We start from the raw sequence: 19,677 nt of genomic DNA on the forward strand, positions 1-19,677 counted from the left end.
GGGCGCTGGATTAGCGACTTCAAACAAAAATTAAGGAATAAACAATGCTTGCAGCACTAAATAAGCAAAGACATACAAAATCAATACTATATAATCCCAATACATAACCTTTTAATGTTTTTTAATTAATTACCAATAGACTATTATACAAAAAAGAATTTATCTTTTACTTTATACAACACAAAACGTTTTTACTGTACATGATAGTGAATACTTACTAGACGAAACTCCTTTATCTATTTTAAAACCCCAAAATTATAATTAATACTGATCGGTATGCAATTTGAATTTATTAAATATAAATTAATCAATGCTATTAAAGCAACTAGTTCGCCTTTCCAAAATAATTAATGATCTTTTCATTAGTCACAAGATTAATGAAATAGATAAATTGACTAAGATATATAATAGAATTACAGAGATAAAACTTTTAAATAAAATTAAATAACATTCATTTAAGTTTTTATCTCAAGTTATATTTGTCATATTTAAATATGGTTTGGATTTGTTTATATCTTTTTTACATATCTATAAACATTTTATTTTTTTGTCGGAATAATTTGGTGAATGAATACTGATTTATAAAAATTAATTAATTCATTAAAAAAAATGTATATATTAATTTAAAATGAACTCTGTTAACCAAACTTCGTTGTTTGGTGATAACTTATAATACGGCATTTCTTATTTGTTAATGAATATTGGTATAAGTTGTTTGGCTGTATCGCTATAATAAATAAATGAAAAAAAAAAAAATGATTACGAATCATTTCTTATTAAAACTGTATTTCATCCAGGAATGAAGAACGCATTTTAGAAATTAAGATCTTACTAGACCCTGACCTCGTAGGGAAAGACTCACCAAGTGCCATGTGACAGTTGCGGTCGCCACGCCACCCACTTCGTACCAGCCCTTCTGCGCTTTACCGGAGGTCATCTTTAAAACCTCGGCAAAAGGCATCTCTCAGCCTTGTTCTTTCCTCAGTCAGGATGCCATGCGAATGCCACATTCCCATCGGTATACTATTCTCCCCCCCCCAACCAAAAAACCCCACTTACTAGACCCGTCTATTTTAATCTCTACTTCTTATGATTTATGCTTTTATTTATTGTTTCTTCCTTTTTTTGCTAAGGATGTATGTTACGCCATAATATTTATTTCTGTAGCATGTTTGCTACGATCACAGCAGGGAGTAACTTTTGTAACGTCAAGCAATTCACTTAATACCTCTTTTATTATTTATTATATGCGGCTAGAGTGGTCTACATGACATTAAGCCCGGTTTCACACGGAGCATACACATATAATAGATACAGAGTTATCATTGAAACAAAGAGAAACAAAGTAGATAGCGATACGTAACATACAGCATAGCGACACTGAATTCGTCACAACATTACTTCGGCCGCCCGAGCTGTATCTTGAATCAAGGCGTCAGACAAAGACTAAGTTAGCAAACGCTAATGAACAAGATGTTTTATTCAACACTGATTTTTTTACAATGTTTAAAGCAAAATTTCTAAAAAAAAATCCTATTTGTTGTTCATAAACCAATATTACGCCTAGTTTCAAATCGTTGGCTTTTTAGAAAATATTGAAATAATAGTTATTTTATAGTATTTAAAACTGTCCAACTTAAAGTATCATTTTTTAATCCTCTCTCCTGAAAAATATTTTCAAAAGTAGTTCTAAGCAAAAATTTCATAAAAGCATATGTTTGGAAATGCTTTTATTTACGAGTTACGAGCAGTGAAAAATTATCCTGAATTCTTTCAACTAGGACAAAATAACGATGCAATGAAATTTTTTGAAACAGTGAATTACTAGAAGTTTCATGTGTCATTTTACCTCAAAAATTGAAAACCCCAGAAAAAAATTATAAACCCCAGAATTGGACAACAGCAGTTTCCAAAAAAATTGATAGATATCTCAACACATTTGAGTTGAAAATCACATCTTTTCCACTTTAACATAAATTAAATTGGATTACAATAAGTACGTAAATTAGATTAGAAAACAAAGATAATGTTAGGTAATATTAATTTTCGGTTTAGTTTAGAACCATAATATTTTTCTACCAAATTATGATATATTTAAATGATATGTTTTAATTGTGTATAATTATTACAACATGTTTAACTGTTATGTTTAATGATATGTTTTGTTTTATAAAAAAAAATTACTTTAATTTTTGATTGATATTATCTACATCGGTTTTCAGAAATAAATATTCTACAATCTTAATATAAAATTTAATTTTTTTCTCGGTAATTTACCAAAGCTTAAAAAATATACTTTTTGTAAATTTTTAGAGTTTTACGACAATTTCCTAAGAAACTGCTGGAGATACTATTTTTTTTTTTTAAGTTTTTTAGGTCAAATAAAATATAAAACCGTTAATTTTACAGGACAGAATTTTATGACATCGTTCTTAACAGAAAAAAAGTAATTTTTTTCCGGCCTAAACAAGAAAACTATGAACTTTTTGCATCAGTGATTCTCAGGAATTTTCTCAATGAGTGGGAGTAAAGCCTCATGAATCTATTTATATATACTTTTAATATAAAAAAACTATCACGTAGGTGTATATACTGCTACAATGAAATACAATACTTATACAAATATTCGGTAAATGCACACCTTCATTGGCGTATACGCCCAAAAAATACAATCTTAGTATAAAATTATCATTAATGTATAAAGCCTTTACCTTGATCTAATTTTGTTGGATAGTTAAAAATTAATTGTTTGTATTTCTTATATTCTAGTTTTTGTGACACTTCTCAACATTGAATAAATTGATTTTTACTTTATCGTATAAGATCTAATTTTAAAATTATAACTAGTAGTAATCATTTTAGTATCTGTAGATAAATATTTATTATATGTATCTACAGACTCTACAATACATATGTATTATCAATATCCATTAAATAATATAATTTATTTGAAGATACAAGAAGAAAAACAGATTTACATAATTTATAAATAACATGTTACAGTAAGTAATAAAATTACAATAAATTTAAAATAAAATAACTAAAATGTTCAGTACAAATGGATGATGGAGAAATTTGCTAATAAATTGAAAGAAAAAAAAATGTACGATAAAGCCTTCTAGGAAATATGAAAACAATAAGATCGGTGTAAAAGAGAGATCAAGGCTGTTAGCTTGATATGCTTATATTATTAGTGAGATAAATATCCATGATTGTAGAGAGTAAACTAACCTACAGTAGAAGGTTACGTAGTGATTTTGCCCTTGTCAACGCTTAGATGTGTTCAGATACAGGATAAAAACAAATGTTTTTAACAGCTTAACGCTAAAAAAGATTGTTGTTAAAAAAGTAATATTAATCTGTAACACAAATACTATTTAACAAAAACAAACACGTAACAAATACTAAAACAACACAAAAACTATTTAACTCTCATCAAAAATAAATAATTCGTGTACCAAAAAACAGCAGTACGTGACAAAAACAGCTAAAACTGAACGAATAACATCATTACACGAGAGCTTATCTCTAAAATAAAGACCTTTTCATTGTAAAAAAAATTATTCTGAAAACTTAATAAATATTTTCTATTTCTCTTTAACTATATGTCTTATACTACTTCTCTATATAATCGCCACATGAACTACATTTATCGTAGCGGTACACCAGCTTCAATATATCCTCGTCGTATTCTTTTGCCACCAGTCCATTTAGGCACTGATTAATAACATTTTAAGTTCATCGTCACCCACTAATTGCTTACCACTCAAACATTCTTTCAATTTCTCAAACAAATGGTAATCAGAAGGAGCTAAGTCTAGATTATACGATGGGTGATCGTAAATTTCCCATCCAAATGTTCTCAGTAAATCAAATGTCGGACCCGCAACATGTGGACGTGCATTATCGTGCAGCAGGACGACACCATCGGTCAGCCGCCCACATCGCCTATTCTGAGTAACTAACTTACGTAGAGTTTTGCAGTAGACATTTACATTTATAATCGTTCCACGTGTCATGGAATCAATCAGCAGTGTGCCAAACCGATCCCAAAAGACTGTGGTAATCAGTGGCTTGACCTTTGTCGGTCTGGTTGGCGATTGAGTATAACGCCATTCCCTTGACTGCCGTTTTCTCTCTGGCGTGTAATATGAAATCCATGTTTCATCGCCGGTAACGATTGAATTAAGGAACTCATCACCTTTTTCTGTGTAGCGCATCAAAAATTCCAAAGCAGATCCTATTCGGATTTTTTTGTGGCATTCCGTTAGACGCACGGCACTCAACATACACAAACCTTTCTGAAGCCTAAACGGTCATGAACAATGCGACCGATAGCAGCTCTTGAAACATTAGGAAAAAGAAGGGCCAGGCCGGAAATCGTTGAGCGACAATCTTTTCGGTATGACCTCGTATGACTTTTTTTTTTTAAGATACCGGACCTGTAATCCTTGTTTGCAACCCCCAAAACTATTATTATTTACTGTGTTACATCCTACTAAGAAAGATTGAAACTGATAATGTAAAGCAACAAATATTCTTGTGAAATAATGTATTACGTATATTACGTACATTCCTTTCCTTAGTAAAAGAATAATTGCTTGATTATAGATCATTAACCATTATAACATAAAATGACATTAAGCGGTTTGACCGTTCTAGAATATTTTTAAATAATATCTAAATATTTATCACCCGGGAAGTTATGTTGATCTCATGATTTTTATCTTTTTCCAATTTATATCAAATTAAATATAACAATGTTTAAATTTGTATAAAATTAGCGAAAAGTAAATGAGTTGTTTAATATCAATAACAGGATCACCCAAACATCGTTTGGCGGGGAATTGAGATTAGTTCTATTCTAGCGAAGACAGAAGCGGCCGCTGTTTTACATATGGTAAGGGTGGCCATTTACGCAAGGACTGCCAACAGAACCCTAGGTACTTATCCTGCAAGTCACATGGTCATGAGTCGGGGGTTCGGGGATGTAAGATGGCTCCATCGGCATCTGGAATTGCTTCTTCGTAGCAATATCATGGTATCTCTGAGGGACAGCCCCATCCGGGAGGGGATGGGAGACCTCGGTCTCCCGCTTACGATGATTGGGTGAGAACTCCCTTGCAGTACCGTTGGGGGGAAAGTAAGACCTAGTCTCGGAGGGGGATCCTTTCGGGGGTTCCCCATTCCCCGTTAAAGGCAAGGCATAAAGACCGAGTTCCGGTGGGGGGATCCTTTGGGGTCCACTCATTAGAGGCATGGCGTCTAAAAGAACAAGTCCCGGTTATTTGGCGGGAACTTTTTTCACGATGTTAGTTAGAGGCTATGGCACCCCTCGGAACCGAGTTTGTGGTTAGTTGCGGATCAGGCTCCGGAGGGGCGGGGAAAAAAGGAGAAAAAAGAAAAAACAACGTTTGGCGGGAATATGGATAAAGTGTCGATGTATTTGTTTGCGCTTAATTACGAAAACCGTTCCGATTAACTAGTTGATTATTTAATAAATTACAAAAATATTTAAATTCAAATTTATTGTTTTTTTTTTCTTAATTTCCTACATCAATTAAGCTAGTTATTTCTTAAAATTTGGTTAGTACATTCCGAAACTTTTCACTCGATTATCAACATATATTATTATTGATGAGTTTTTACAGCACAATTTTTATTACGTCCTGTAGTAGAGAGCACTAGAGAAATCTCTTATATCAAGCACAGTTCCTTTCTTAATCACAAATACGCTTTGATAATTAATTATTGGTCGGTAAAAATTTTCATTACAGAATTATTCTACCTCTACAATATCCTAAAAAATATTCTTGACGAGGCTCAAAACCGAAGAATACTACAAACAGCTTATAAAAAGTCGATTAATATTTGTTGGAGTTACAATATACCTATATACCTTTCTTTATTGCTCATGAACCATTTATTGGATAATATTCAAGAAATTTTTGAACGAAAACGACTGATGATAATTTTTTTTACAAATTTATAGATTAGATATAAAACGTATACATATTTTAAATTAAAAATATTTAATTTAATAATTAAATTTTTAAAAGATTTAGTTTTTTTAAGACGTATATTTTTTTTAGAGTTCTAAATATTAAAAAATTATAGTTAAATCAAATGAATTGATGATGTCTGGTATATTTAAATTACTAACTAAAAATAATATTGTAAATGGTTAAAAAAAGGAAAAAAAATATCAAAAAATATAATTTCTGACACTATCAGGAAGTATAGATTAGAATCACTTCCATTATCCCACAAGGAAACTCAAATGAAAGTGTACTTAAAAAATTTGCCATCGCGTGTTTGTCTGGTGTAGCACGCATCATTTTTTGAGAATACTCTTTTTCTCTGAATGTATATGTTGAAATACGCATAGGTCGGACACACTTGTTTCATATAAATATAATTATTACTTGCAATAATCTCGCAAAGTCTAATAACTTTACTCTTAGTATAGTGTGTAATAAAGTATATAATATATTTATGAGTTAGAAAATAACCTCTAGCTTTGTAGATTTCTCTATAATTGAGAGAAAACTTGACATTAAAGTAGAATAAAAAACGTAATTTTTGCACCAACACCCTTACGGTAAGTTACATATTATTCCGGAAAAAGTTTGCAAGATAATTAAGAATTTATTCTTATTTATCATAAACATGTCTTATATAAAACATAAAACGCAGAACAATTAATAAATTAAAAGAACTCAAAAGAGAATCTAAGTAAATTTATACTATTAGAACGTATAATATAACACCGTTTTAAAAACGTATTTAAATCTTATCTTTTAAGATTATAATCACAGAAAATCCTGAATAAAATCAAGTAATATAGTATACTCAACTTATAATGTTAAATGTGAAAGAAATTTTACATATCAGAAATAATCAAAGCAGATTAGAAAGATTAACCTGCATATACAAATCGGATATTATGCGTAAATAAAAACAAAGAAATGAAAATAAAGGTGATAATATGTACAAAAATGTAATAGAGTATTTTAAAGAATATAGCAAGATAAACGAGAAATAATGAGAAGCAATAAAAAGGTAAATTAAAAAGAAGAAATAAAATCGGATAAATAAACGAAATAAGGAACCGTAGATAAAGATAGGTTATGGAGCTCTCCGATAAAAGTAAACAATAACTACCGGATAAAAACTTCAGGAAAATCTATTTGCCTTGAAAATTTATTTGAAGTGTCAATGCAATATACACTGCCATCCATAATAATAGATTTGTCATTGTTTCATTCAAAGCTGGGTATCTTTGAATTTACTGCTTTAGATTTAATTTTTACTAGTATTTCTTATGACTGTTCCTCAAGTAAAATACTTAGTGAAAGTAATGATGTTCACCTCAAAGCCAGCTCCTGCCATGAACAGAGAGAAGATGCCACTTATATCGACTACTTTTCGGTAGGATTAACATGATATATTATAATAAAACGTTTAGTTCAGCGAAGAACATAAACTGAAAACAATTCCACTCCTACAATTTCCCTAGTAAGCTTCTTGGCATTATTGTTATTTGAAAGTATATCACCTAAAACAAGTTTTTTATTGACTTTATTCAAGAACTTTCAATCTTTTTATGATTCTACTATTATAAGGGTTTTTGGGAAATCAAGCTTAAAAAAATTAATATGGACTAGATGCATTACTAGATTGTATCGAAGAAAATTCTGGAAAAATATAATTTTGTAGTAATTATTAAAAATAAGAAAAAAACCAGAAAAAATTAATGAATTTTTGAATTTAATGACGTTTTAATAGAATTCAATCCATCATGAAAGAAAAATGATTTAAATTAAAAAAAAAATATTGGGGCATGAAATTGTTTCCACAAGGATGATGAAAATAAAAAGAAAATAAGGAAGAGAAAAGGATTCTGAAGAAAAAGAGAAAAAAGAAAATGATAAAAAAATTTAAAGAAAATTAAAATTAATTAATATTATTGTACATCACCAGAGAATAATAACAAATTGATATTTCTCATTACAAAACTAAAATTAACACATTAACTAAAATAAAATAGAGACTATAATTTTTAAACCACAGCTTTCACTAAAATAATGAAATATTGGATCCTAAAAACATTACTGTATTAATTATCAACATGTTACCAACATTTACAAAAAAAAAGCAACTAAATAAAACCGAGTTAAAGAAAGCAAAAAGCACAGGCTTATTATTTAATGAAAGGCACATAATTCAACCGATCCCGGATATATTTTCCTTTAGAAACACCAAACTTTAAAAACCAAAAAAAGGTGTTTATGTGATTTGAACTTTTATGCAGATATGAAGAATCTAAACGGATAAATCAAATCTGATGAAGATTTTTAGGCTTATCTCTGTTATTATTTACCGTATTCATAATAAAGACAAAATGCTGCGACCTATAAAAAAAAACACCATCCCAAAATATTTATACTTTTCCGTGTTTTGATATTCTCTAAACTCAAAACTGTATCTGGTGAATTAAACTATTGCATAGGTGTGGACGCACATTTACGTGTTGGCCTGATTTTTATAATTAATCCTTAACATCATCTGCCAAATGAGGTTACATTTTTAAAAGCGTCATATGAGTTTAGTCATCCCAACCCCGTGGAGAAGACAACCCGCCTTGTGATGATCCCGGTCACCATATCACCCCCTCCATTCATAACCCTGATGGGCTCTACTGAAGGTCGTCTTCCTTAAACATACTAAACCTGATAATACATCACAATCATAAGTCTGGCCTCAGTCAGGATGCCACCGCTGCAAATGCCCGGCAGAAATTTCCATCAGTGTATTAACACTTATTGCCTGTTCCAACCACGACCACGTACGGTAACTTACAACCCTGAACTATCAAATTAACCGATTCGCGGAAGCGCGGTCTCCTCGTCTTCCTCTAACACCGAAGGTTTCACACAAAAACTCTTCCTATATCTAACTTCAATTAAATTATGCATAGATCATTACTTGATGGAGTTTTTTAAACACCAAAAATACTGCTCTCATACCAACAAAACAAGTGTTGACTGCAACTAGCCACCCGGGTTGCTATTCTATCGATACGTCTATAACAACATCAAATCCCTCAGCCACCCACCGCAGGGCTAAGAATCTAAGGAAACCAGCAACTACGTTCCATTCCCTTTCGATTTTCCAATTAACTTGCAAAATTTCAGTTTACGTCGAGCGGAACAGGCCAAAATTCTCTGTAGAAAATTGAATTTATCTTATACTTTCACAACTTATGCGAAGGAATATGGTGTGTAAACCATATACACAATATACACCATATACACATATGGTGTGTAAACCATATATACAATATGAGAAATGATAGGCCAGACCGGGATCACATAGGGCTTTCCCCATGAACAATTGAGGTGCTACCATTTCTTCGGAAAGGTACAATAATTAGAATTGCTTGATAGTGGTAATTATAACTGTTAGGAAATAATGGATTTATTATTTCGATATATTTTTATAGATTTCGATTGAAAATCATATTGACACCCATTTGTATTACCGGACCCGATGAATCCATTTCCTTTTTTCTTGCCTTACGGCAATGAATTTTAAGTTTGTATTTGAATACGGGCCGAAGGATTTATCTGTAGTCAATGTTCTTTGCCCATCATCAAAAAGAAAGATTTGAGCATAGCTGAAACTGTCCACTACAGTCGGCCCCCTTCTCTCTCTCTCTCCGAAGTTCATGTAGATAGCTCAGATCAACCGGTAGAAAGGTATAAAATATAAAAGTTGAATTTATCTTATATATTCAGAACTTATGCGTGGGAATATGATTTTACACAATGTGAGAAGTGGTAAGCCTGAACGGGAATCGCACGTAGAACCTTCCCGATGAAGGATTGAGATCCTACCATTTCTTCACAATATTCACACGAACATTTCGACGTTCAAGGACAGAAGGCAAACATAGTAAAAATGAATATATTTTTTAATTTTATCTTGTTTTTTAAATCGTATATTTAAATGTCTTCGTATAATAAAATTAAGAAAATCGAATGAGTAATATTATAGCAATAATTACAGCGATTAGTAAATTATAGTTGAATATTCAAAACAATAATTAAGAAACCTAACAAACATAATGAAGCTAATTAATGGAGTTTAGTTTAAGATTAAAACAAACAATAATTATAATAACAATCAATTTATCACATAAAACAAATAATTGTTAAAACAATTTTTTTTTAAATGTAAAAGTTTTACGTTATTCGGGAAATAAACAGTTTATTACTGTACTTGACTTCGTGAGTAATAACAAATTATTTATTGTTTTAGTGTAATATATAAAATTTAAATTAAATGAAAAAAAATAACAACGTATTGCAAACGGTATAAACTAATATAAAATTACTTTTAAAGTATATATACTAACAGTAATATATATTAAACAAAAGACTACCGTTATGTAGATAGTTAAATTGTATAGTTTTTACTGCAGTACTGCGAATAGCATCAAAGCAATTAGTACTGAGTTAGTAGTCATTTTTTATAGGGTATATGTGTATATATTTACGCGTGTGTATATGTTGAGTTTGCGCGCGTTCCCGGGAGCATACACACACACACACACACACACACTAACTCACCCGTAAGCCTAGTTGTAGATCATATAAAACCACAAATACTACTTAAAGTACAAATAATATTTTAAATACGTATTGGTGTACTTACAAGGTTGATTTAGCTGAAGGTCGTCAAGTAGTATCCATAGAGAGGTATCAGCATATGCTTTTATCGGATTAGTTAATGTCTGTCGGTTTTTAACACAAAAAAAGAATAAATATATTAAATAAATTTAATTTTAAAAACTAATAATATAATCACTACACCATTTTTTCCAATGTATATCTGAAAAAAAATTCCGAAAAAGTAAATTGAATTTTAAAAAACTCCCGAATGTTTACGTTCAAAATATTAAAATCTTATTTCACGCAAAACACTATTTTTAAAACACACACAAATTTGTAATTTATTTACAAACTTTAGGTATATAATTTTCCACGATATATTTTTGTTTTTAATATAAATCACTACCTTCAGTTGTATGAAATCTTTGCATCTACCTGAAACAAATACGGAAAAAAGAAAATTAAAATTACTCGTTACGTAAAAATAGATTACTGATTTTTTTTCCACTGGAATATAATTAATCAAAGCGATTTTATCCCCTAATAGCATAAGTTATAAGATGATTGAAACCCCTGACTAGTACCGAACGCATTTCAAAATTTAGTACATCAATCCGGGAAAATTTCATCTTGAAATGTCAAGAAAAAGATATCACAAGCCAGAAGCACATAATAAGAGCTATTCAACCTAAGTACAAATGACTCTGGGTATTTACATAATCTTTAAAATAAAAGTAGCTTTTTTATAAACTTAAGAATAAACCAATTAAAAATATTTTTAAAAAACTTAAGCTTTCGTTAATGTTAAATAAATTGGATTCAAAATAATTTCATATCAAAGTTCTCCTATTGTAATATCATTACATTACATTAAAAATAACTTCAGTAATATATTTGTTTTCTTTTATAATTGTTGTCTCAGTCTAATATTACAGTGTGTTATAACAAAGTAAATGTAAAATATCGTTTAATTCGTGTTATACTATTGTTGAAATCCCAATGTAAACAAAAAATAGCCAGAATTTTATCCATCCGTTTACTTAATTGTAATATCGTACATAAATCACTATCGGTTTTTAAAAAATCTGTAAGAGTATTACCATTTTTTAAATTTTAAATAGTTCTCATTAAAACGGTCTTTTTAATAATAAATGTAATAATATTAATAATAAATTAATTTTATTACAATCAAATCTGTAGAAAACTGAAGTTTTTTTAATTTATTGTTTATTGTACTATTGCGTGTTCTTGCTTCATCGTAAAAACTCACTCGATTGAAATTTAAAACCTGTTTACATAATCTTCTAATAGGATTAAATAAAATATACTCCTCATGCAAAATACTCAATAATCCAACAAAAATATTTCCTTTTAAATTAAAAATAGTTTTTTGTTTTCTAAATAAATAGCCTTTTAAAATAGTGGTTGTTTATTTATTAATAGTTCGTTCTTTCTCTTTATATATCTAATTTGTTTTATAAAACTTAATCTTCTTGCACAAGAGCTTAAAAAAGCATCCACATTTTTACAAAAATTTAGGCGCTAACAGTCCTTTACATCAAAGTAAGTTAACTTCGGGGGGCTAAGAGTCAAGAGTAGCGTGCCCAACAAAACTACTAAAATATTATTAAATTAAACAATGTAAATTTATAATTATTATTAAAATTAACTATAAAAAAATTAATTATTTTAATTTTTAGGGGAAATTAATTTACTTTTTATAGTTTGTTGAACGGCTTGGTGGAATAAGTTTTATTATTCCTATTAAAAAAAATTAGGTAAATAGCTATTTAAATTCCGTTCGAGTTAGTTTCTACGATGAAACAAGAGGTCGTAATTCCACCACGAATTCAAAGATTTCAGCTCAAAGATGGTCATTTTGTAATTAAAATTAAAAACAAATTCTTCAATGAGAACTATTTGAAATTACTAAAATAATTAAATTGTGTTAAATTTTGTTATAAATGGTTTTTTATATGCTCCCATTTAAAAATTAACAAAAGAGCACATTTTGTAAATTTTCGGAACATCTATATTTTTAACACATTTTCAGCATACCCTGAGTGCAGCTCCAGCGAAAGGTGGACTGAATCGTCCGATCGTCGTTACACGCAAGGTATTTTTCCTGATGTGAGAAATATGCAGGTAGTTAGGTTGACTTCCCCAATCGATATATTACGTAGTTTCTTTCTGGGTATGATACTATTCGAGATAGGTCAGCCAGATTTAGTTTGATTAATTCAGGCTTGTGCACGGAGTGTAGGACCATTGTTGATGTGCGCCATATCTTATATGTCTGTCCCAGATACGAAGCTGAGTACCAAAGTAGCTAGACAGCTTGCGAGAATCGATTCTGGTTTTGATATGCGACGTTTTGAGTCTACAAGTTAATAAAAAAAACTGAAAAGGGATGGAACATAGAATGGAATGGAACATAGAATGGATATTTGAAAAACTCTTTGATGGAACTGCGGTGTGCAAGAGTGTAGGTATTGACCGCGCTTCCGAAAGCGTACAAGAGCAGGGAGAAATAGGACATATTTTCATTAGGGGCTTATTAAATTTGTCAATCTCTTTCTTGATTTTTACGTAAATAAGAAGAGTCTGAGTAAATTGAATTATAGGACAAAATTGTCGTTGTTGCGATCAACACTTGTTTTGTTGAGATGAGGATAGTATTTTTGGTGTTGAAAAAGTCAATCAAGTAAAGATGTGAGTGCATAGTCTAGTCTCATGTATCTCTATCGAAGAGCTTTTCAACACCGCGTCAAACACCTTAAATAGCAGCCGGGATAAAACATACGTTACAGACAGACTTCTGTCCTACCATGTTTACACATATTTATGGAGTTTACTTTCTCGTATATATACACAGGTAGATCTACACCAGAATAATTAATATCGTTGCACGTTTATAAAAACCGATTAGTTACAAAGGTGCCGCTATAAAAATTTAGCAAAAAAAAAATTCTTGTCGTCTTTACACTTAAAACACAAATATTGCAGTAAAATTTAATTATATTAAATTATTATAAATAAGATCAATGTAAAAATAATTTAAAAAATAGAGATAAGACAAGACTAATGAGATGAAATACAATAGATTCATGTCAAACGAAAATGGTTTACAGGTCACGATGACAGTGGTATACAAAACTGACAATGTCTTATCGTTCTTTATGTTAACAAAATTAATCCCGCAAACATTCCAAATTGTTTATTGTTAATTTAAGTAGAACTTTATTGTGTAACTAATAAAAAAGAAAAAACATAACTAGTCAGATTATATCGTGTATTATATAAGATTATATGTGTACCATTTAAGTAAACCTAGCTCTGTTAAGTTTTAATGAATACACATAAAGTGGAAGTTGTATTACTAATTTAAGAAAAAGAGATTATAGCAAAATGAAATGAAAACAAAATATCTTTCTTGATTTTTACAAAAATTTATTAAAAAACTGACAGTTTTTTCGGTATACAGTACCAGATATTACGTACAGAATAAAAAACGTTAAAAGAGATGAAAGCTTCTTGACTTTGTCAAGAAGCTTGACACTGACAACACTGACTTGAACACTGACAACATTGACAACACTGACTCGAACACTGACTTGAGTCAGTGTTCGATAGAAAAAAGGTAAATACATAAACCAAAAGAGATAAAGTTCATAAAGATAAAGAACAGCAATAGGAATTGTATACATAAATTTTACAGTCAATACTATTGGTCAATTCAGAAAAACAGGCAGTACTTACAATAGATACGAAGCCCATCAATTATTTATAACTTCAATAACTGTGAATCAATCAACTCTAAATGACAATTTAAAGGTAAATTAGAATTTTTAAGTTCACTAATTTCCAATGACCGTAAAAGGTTCAATTTCAAATCTTTGTACTCAACATAAAGTACCTACCTCCTAGCTACGTGTACACACCTCTTTAAGCTATGTGTAGTGCTGCTCTTTAAGTATTTTATCTCTTTTGATTTAAGTATTTACTTTTTTCTTTATATCGTTCATTTAAACTTTTGTATTTTGTACGTAACATGTGACGAAGTTACTGCGTATCGAAACAGCTGCAATTTTTTTTTTTAATTTTGTAAAAATCAAAAACATATTTTGTTTTTATTTTTTTTTGTTACGATGGATTTTCATCAACTAAAGACTTCATCCATCAATTAAAAAGATTATCTCAATAATTATATAAACGGCTGGACTAAATGTAAACAAACAAAACCCACCTTAAAATTTCATTTGTGCTATTTGATTATATCCTTAGTTAACATAGATCTTCATATAAAGATATGCTATCGATTATACTTTTTTAGTTCTTAATAAATTCACCGTTACAATGGTCATACGGTGACAATATTTCAATAATCTATGAACATTAATTTAATTAATGTAATGTGAAAATTAATTAATTTAATGTGAAAATCAATTCTTAAAAATTCATTAAGAACCTAATTTAGTATATGAAAACACCAAGCGATTTAAAATATGTTATTTTAATACGTGTATTTCAATGAATATTTTGTTACGGTCAGAATTAATACTGCGGGATAATTTTTCCTAAAAAGCTCTAATCAATATAATCGTATAAATAGTTCACTTATCGTAGTTCTTGAGCTCATATATAGGATAAAAACAATTTACCCTATTACCTATTTACCATATTTTCTCCTAAATCCCATCTTAATACATAAAATATCTATCAAAGCATTCTCTTACAAAAAAAAAGTCTTCTCACGATGTTGTATCGTCAAAACACAACTACCAAAGCCCGCATTCAGAAAAGTGCTTGAAGGATATTAGAAGATGCCATTGATGGTGACCCTTGGGATCAAGGCTACCGAATTATTAATAAACGATTTGGTCGTCGGTTACCGGTGGTACCGGAGGACACCATACGAGCGAGTGTTGCGGCTCTTTTTCTAGTGATGCCTGATCCATTGAGGGAAGATGTGGAGGTTCAGAAGACTGAACCCTTTGACATGGAGGAGCTGCTACGGCTGGGACAAAGGATGAGGCTTCGTAAGAGTCCCGGGCTGGATGAGATACCGGTAGAAATAGTAAGGATAATGATAGATCTGGTCCCGGTGGCAGTTCTGCACGTCATGAACACTATTCTGATGAGTTGATGTATCCCTTCCTCGTGGAAAGAAGCCAGATTGGTATTGTTGTGGAAGCCAAACACAGTAGATAGTCCTAGATCGTATCGCCCAATAAGCCTTACGAATAGTTTCTGTAAGTTGTTAGAGAGGATGGCGGCGAGCCGGATCCTAGGAGACGTTTAGGCCAATGTAGGATTCCATGAAAGTCAATATGGCTTCCGGAAGAAGAGGTCAGCGGTGAACGGGATGAATGATTGTGGACCACGCTGACCGATCGCCGGCTGACACTTGGAGAAATAGATGTATTCCGGTGCTGGTCACCTTAGACGTGATGGTCAACTCTTCCTGATGGAATTCCATATTCGCAGAACTCAATGATAGGGAGATCAAGGGATCCCTGCGCGGTTTGTTCAAAACTATCTTGCCGAAAGGACTCTGATTTACGTACTCAGAAAAAAAAACTAAGATTTAATATAACGTGGTGTTCCCCAGGGGTCTGTGCTGGGCCCTCTTCTGTAGAACTTAGTGTATGACAGGATGCTCAGCACGGGTTTCTCTGGAGGGGGGTCACAACGTTGGCTTTCGCGGACGACCTTGCCCTGCTGATTACAGCTAAAACTGAAGACGAGATAACTCGAACAGCTCGTAAGGCAATAGGACGTGTGGAGTCTTGGTTAGAGGTACGGGGCCTGCGACTGTTACCAGAGAAGAAGGAGCAGTGACATTAACGGGAAGGAGGAGGCTTTCTCTGATCAAAATTCATGTTCGGAGCCACTTGGTGGATCTCCAGCCGGCAGTCAAGTATTTGGGTGTACGGGTGGACGGTCGTCGGTCACTTACCAGTCATGTACAGGTGTGCCAAAAAGCTAAGAAGACAATGACGGGGCTCAGTAGACCTCAATTAGGGAGGCTAGCTAGACCTCGTACTTCTAAAGGGCGGCTTTATACCGATGTAGTGGCCTCGGGTTGCTTTACGGAGTCCCGGTATGACGCAGAGCTATGGAGATTGAGCGTAACCGCCACGACGAATTGTTCTGCGGCCGGCGGCGGTGGCTTACAACTCCGTCTCGACCGACGTTGTGTTGATAATTGCCGGAGTGGTTCCTCTGCAGCAACCAGCGGGGCACAGAACAAGGGTGTACAACGGGGAGGGACGAAGAGGCTGTTTCGAAACGATGTTGGTTAAGTGGCAGATAAGGTGAGACATGACACCAAAAGGCCGGTGAACTCACCCATCGATTGGAGAAGTTAGGCCGTGGTTTGGTGAGCTGAGCTCACCCAATTTCTGACCGGCCACGGTACTTCCAGAACATACTTGCACGGGAGGAGGACGGTCGATGACTAGGGGTGCCCATACTGTTGCGAGGTAGATACCACCGAGTATGTGGTACTTCAATGTGTAAAGTAAACTGATGATCGTAGGGCGTGTGAGTTAGTGATGGGTCCACTGAATGTGGAAAATGTCATCAGTAAAATGTTGCAGAGTAAGCGTCTTAATTGCGGATCGGCCTTGAGAGGGGAGTTGGTGAGACAGTAGGTTTAGTCGGTAGGGCGCAGACACACATCTCACCAAAACAGAAAAAAAATACTCGCACTCAGACTTGAGGATTTTCTCAGCCGTTTGTGATTATAATCGAATTATGCTTATTATTTTTATAACCCTTTTCACTTAACTTATTGATTTTCATGGGCGAAAAGTCAAAACGGTTACTTTTGCTCAAACACAAACAAAGATTGTTGCACTACATCTTAGATAAAGCCTTTATTTCACTTTGTAGAAATATCGAAAAAAGTACATAAATAAAAAAGAAAAAACCATACAACTGTAATAAAAGAAAAGGATGCTACTGATTGAAAGGCGCAACATAGATGACCGAGGTTGTAGGGCTGACTATTGACTCCTTGAAGAAGATGCTTCCGTGCATCCGGACAGACGAAGCACAGCCATATAACGCGGATGGAAAGTTAGTGAAGATATTATTTGGTAATCCGAATAGCGGCGGGGCACCAAGAAGAGAATAAGAGTGACTAAACCCAACGTACTATTGAAGATACTATTTCTGTACTACAAAGCGAAAGGTAAACAACTGGGACAATTGATTCAACATTCAAATGACTTTCAATCAATTTATTAACTAATCAATATTGATGAGATATTTATAAATTTCAACCGTTAAGGCCTTAAAAGGATTAAGGAATTTCTATATTTGGAAGCTATTTGTTCCGGGATGGTATATTGGTTTTCTGTTTATTTAAAAAAAAAAAACATTATTTTCAGAACAGATACAGTGCTGTTTTGCTTTAGACTTTCATTCGCCTCTTTAATATATTTAAACATTTTTAATAAAAATCGTTCATCTAGAGAAATTTTGAAAGTGACGAAATCATATCATGTGAAAAATTCATAAAAAAGATTAAATTTTATTTTGGTTTGTACTTCATGGAAATTGGATTTCCATTATTGAGGTACGATAAATTATTCCTTTTATTAAATGTGTTGACATAATGATTTCAAAATCAGTGTTTTATCAATAACTCTACTTGAAAACTTCAATCTTCAAAATTTGATCCAAAATCGTTTTTCTGTCAAAAATTATCTATCGGATAATTTTTAAAAAAATAAATAAATAAATTGCTTAACAGTAAAGAGGATAATCATTTCATTTGCAGAATAATGCATCTTAATTTTAATTAAAACAAGATGGATCAGAGTCAGTGCTACCTGTAACCTAATAAAGTCAGCCCCCGCGTAAATACTCTACTATACTCGTATAGAATAAATATGCGTTCAGGCAATATAAGGATGCTGAAGTATGCTGTAATATAAGTATTTGGGGTATGAGGGTTCATTTCCTTCATGGTTTTAACATTTCTTTCAGTTATAATTTTATATTTAATTTCATATCTACACGTCCAAGGTTATAATACATATATAAATCAGCATTTAAAAAAAAAGTATATTCACAGGGTACACGTACACGAAGTGACTACAACAGCGTGCACACTATCTTATATTGTAGTAACTACAGACAGGAACTACTACTACGATAATACACAAAGCACCTAGTAATTGTAACAGTGTTTCAAACAAAATTAACTGCTGCTACTTTGTAGTTGTATTAACCACTTTATTGTAACTATAACAGTTCGCGTAATACTTTATTTTGTAATTAACGGAATATGTAATTTTTATTTCATTTTGTTATACATCGTACATAAATGATAAAACATTTTCTTTGTTCTAAGTTAACTTAATTCAATTTACATAAAGAATTAAGGAAAATGTATTTGTTTCTGGTTCCAACAATAATAAATCTGAACTAATATAATAAATTGTGAATAAATCCGTAATAATATCTGTATAATAAATAAATCTGTAATAATATAATATACTACTGTTTCTGATTTTGTTTATTCTATTACGAAACAAAATTTTATTTGGTAATAACAAAATTACCAAATAAAATAATATAATTTTCCAGTTTATAAAACAATAACATTCTCGCGCAACGAAACATGCAAACAATGCAAATTTACATTGTCAAGTGATTATTTTTCAAAATAGTAAATACGTTTCCTTTAATAATTCATATAATGTTATTATTTGTCGATAATTCTGTCAAAATTGAATTTTACATTACGAATAAAAATATACACTACGTCTAACTGATCCATTTTCAAATTATTTTTTAAAAAATTCCAAATTGCTATAACATAGACAGTAATTTTTTCATTGTCACTGATGATTATAATATTAGCTATAATTATAATATACGCTGATAATTAAAATAGGCTGTATTATTGGGGATCATCTAGTTTTTTTATGCTACTGTCGAAGTATATGCCGCCTTGTTTCAATACCTGGGTTAGGTTTAATTATTC

Source organism: Lycorma delicatula, chromosome 3, assembly GCF_047948215.1.
Source record: "Lycorma delicatula isolate Av1 chromosome 3, ASM4794821v1, whole genome shotgun sequence".
NCBI lineage: Eukaryota > Metazoa > Arthropoda > Insecta > Hemiptera > Fulgoridae > Lycorma > Lycorma delicatula.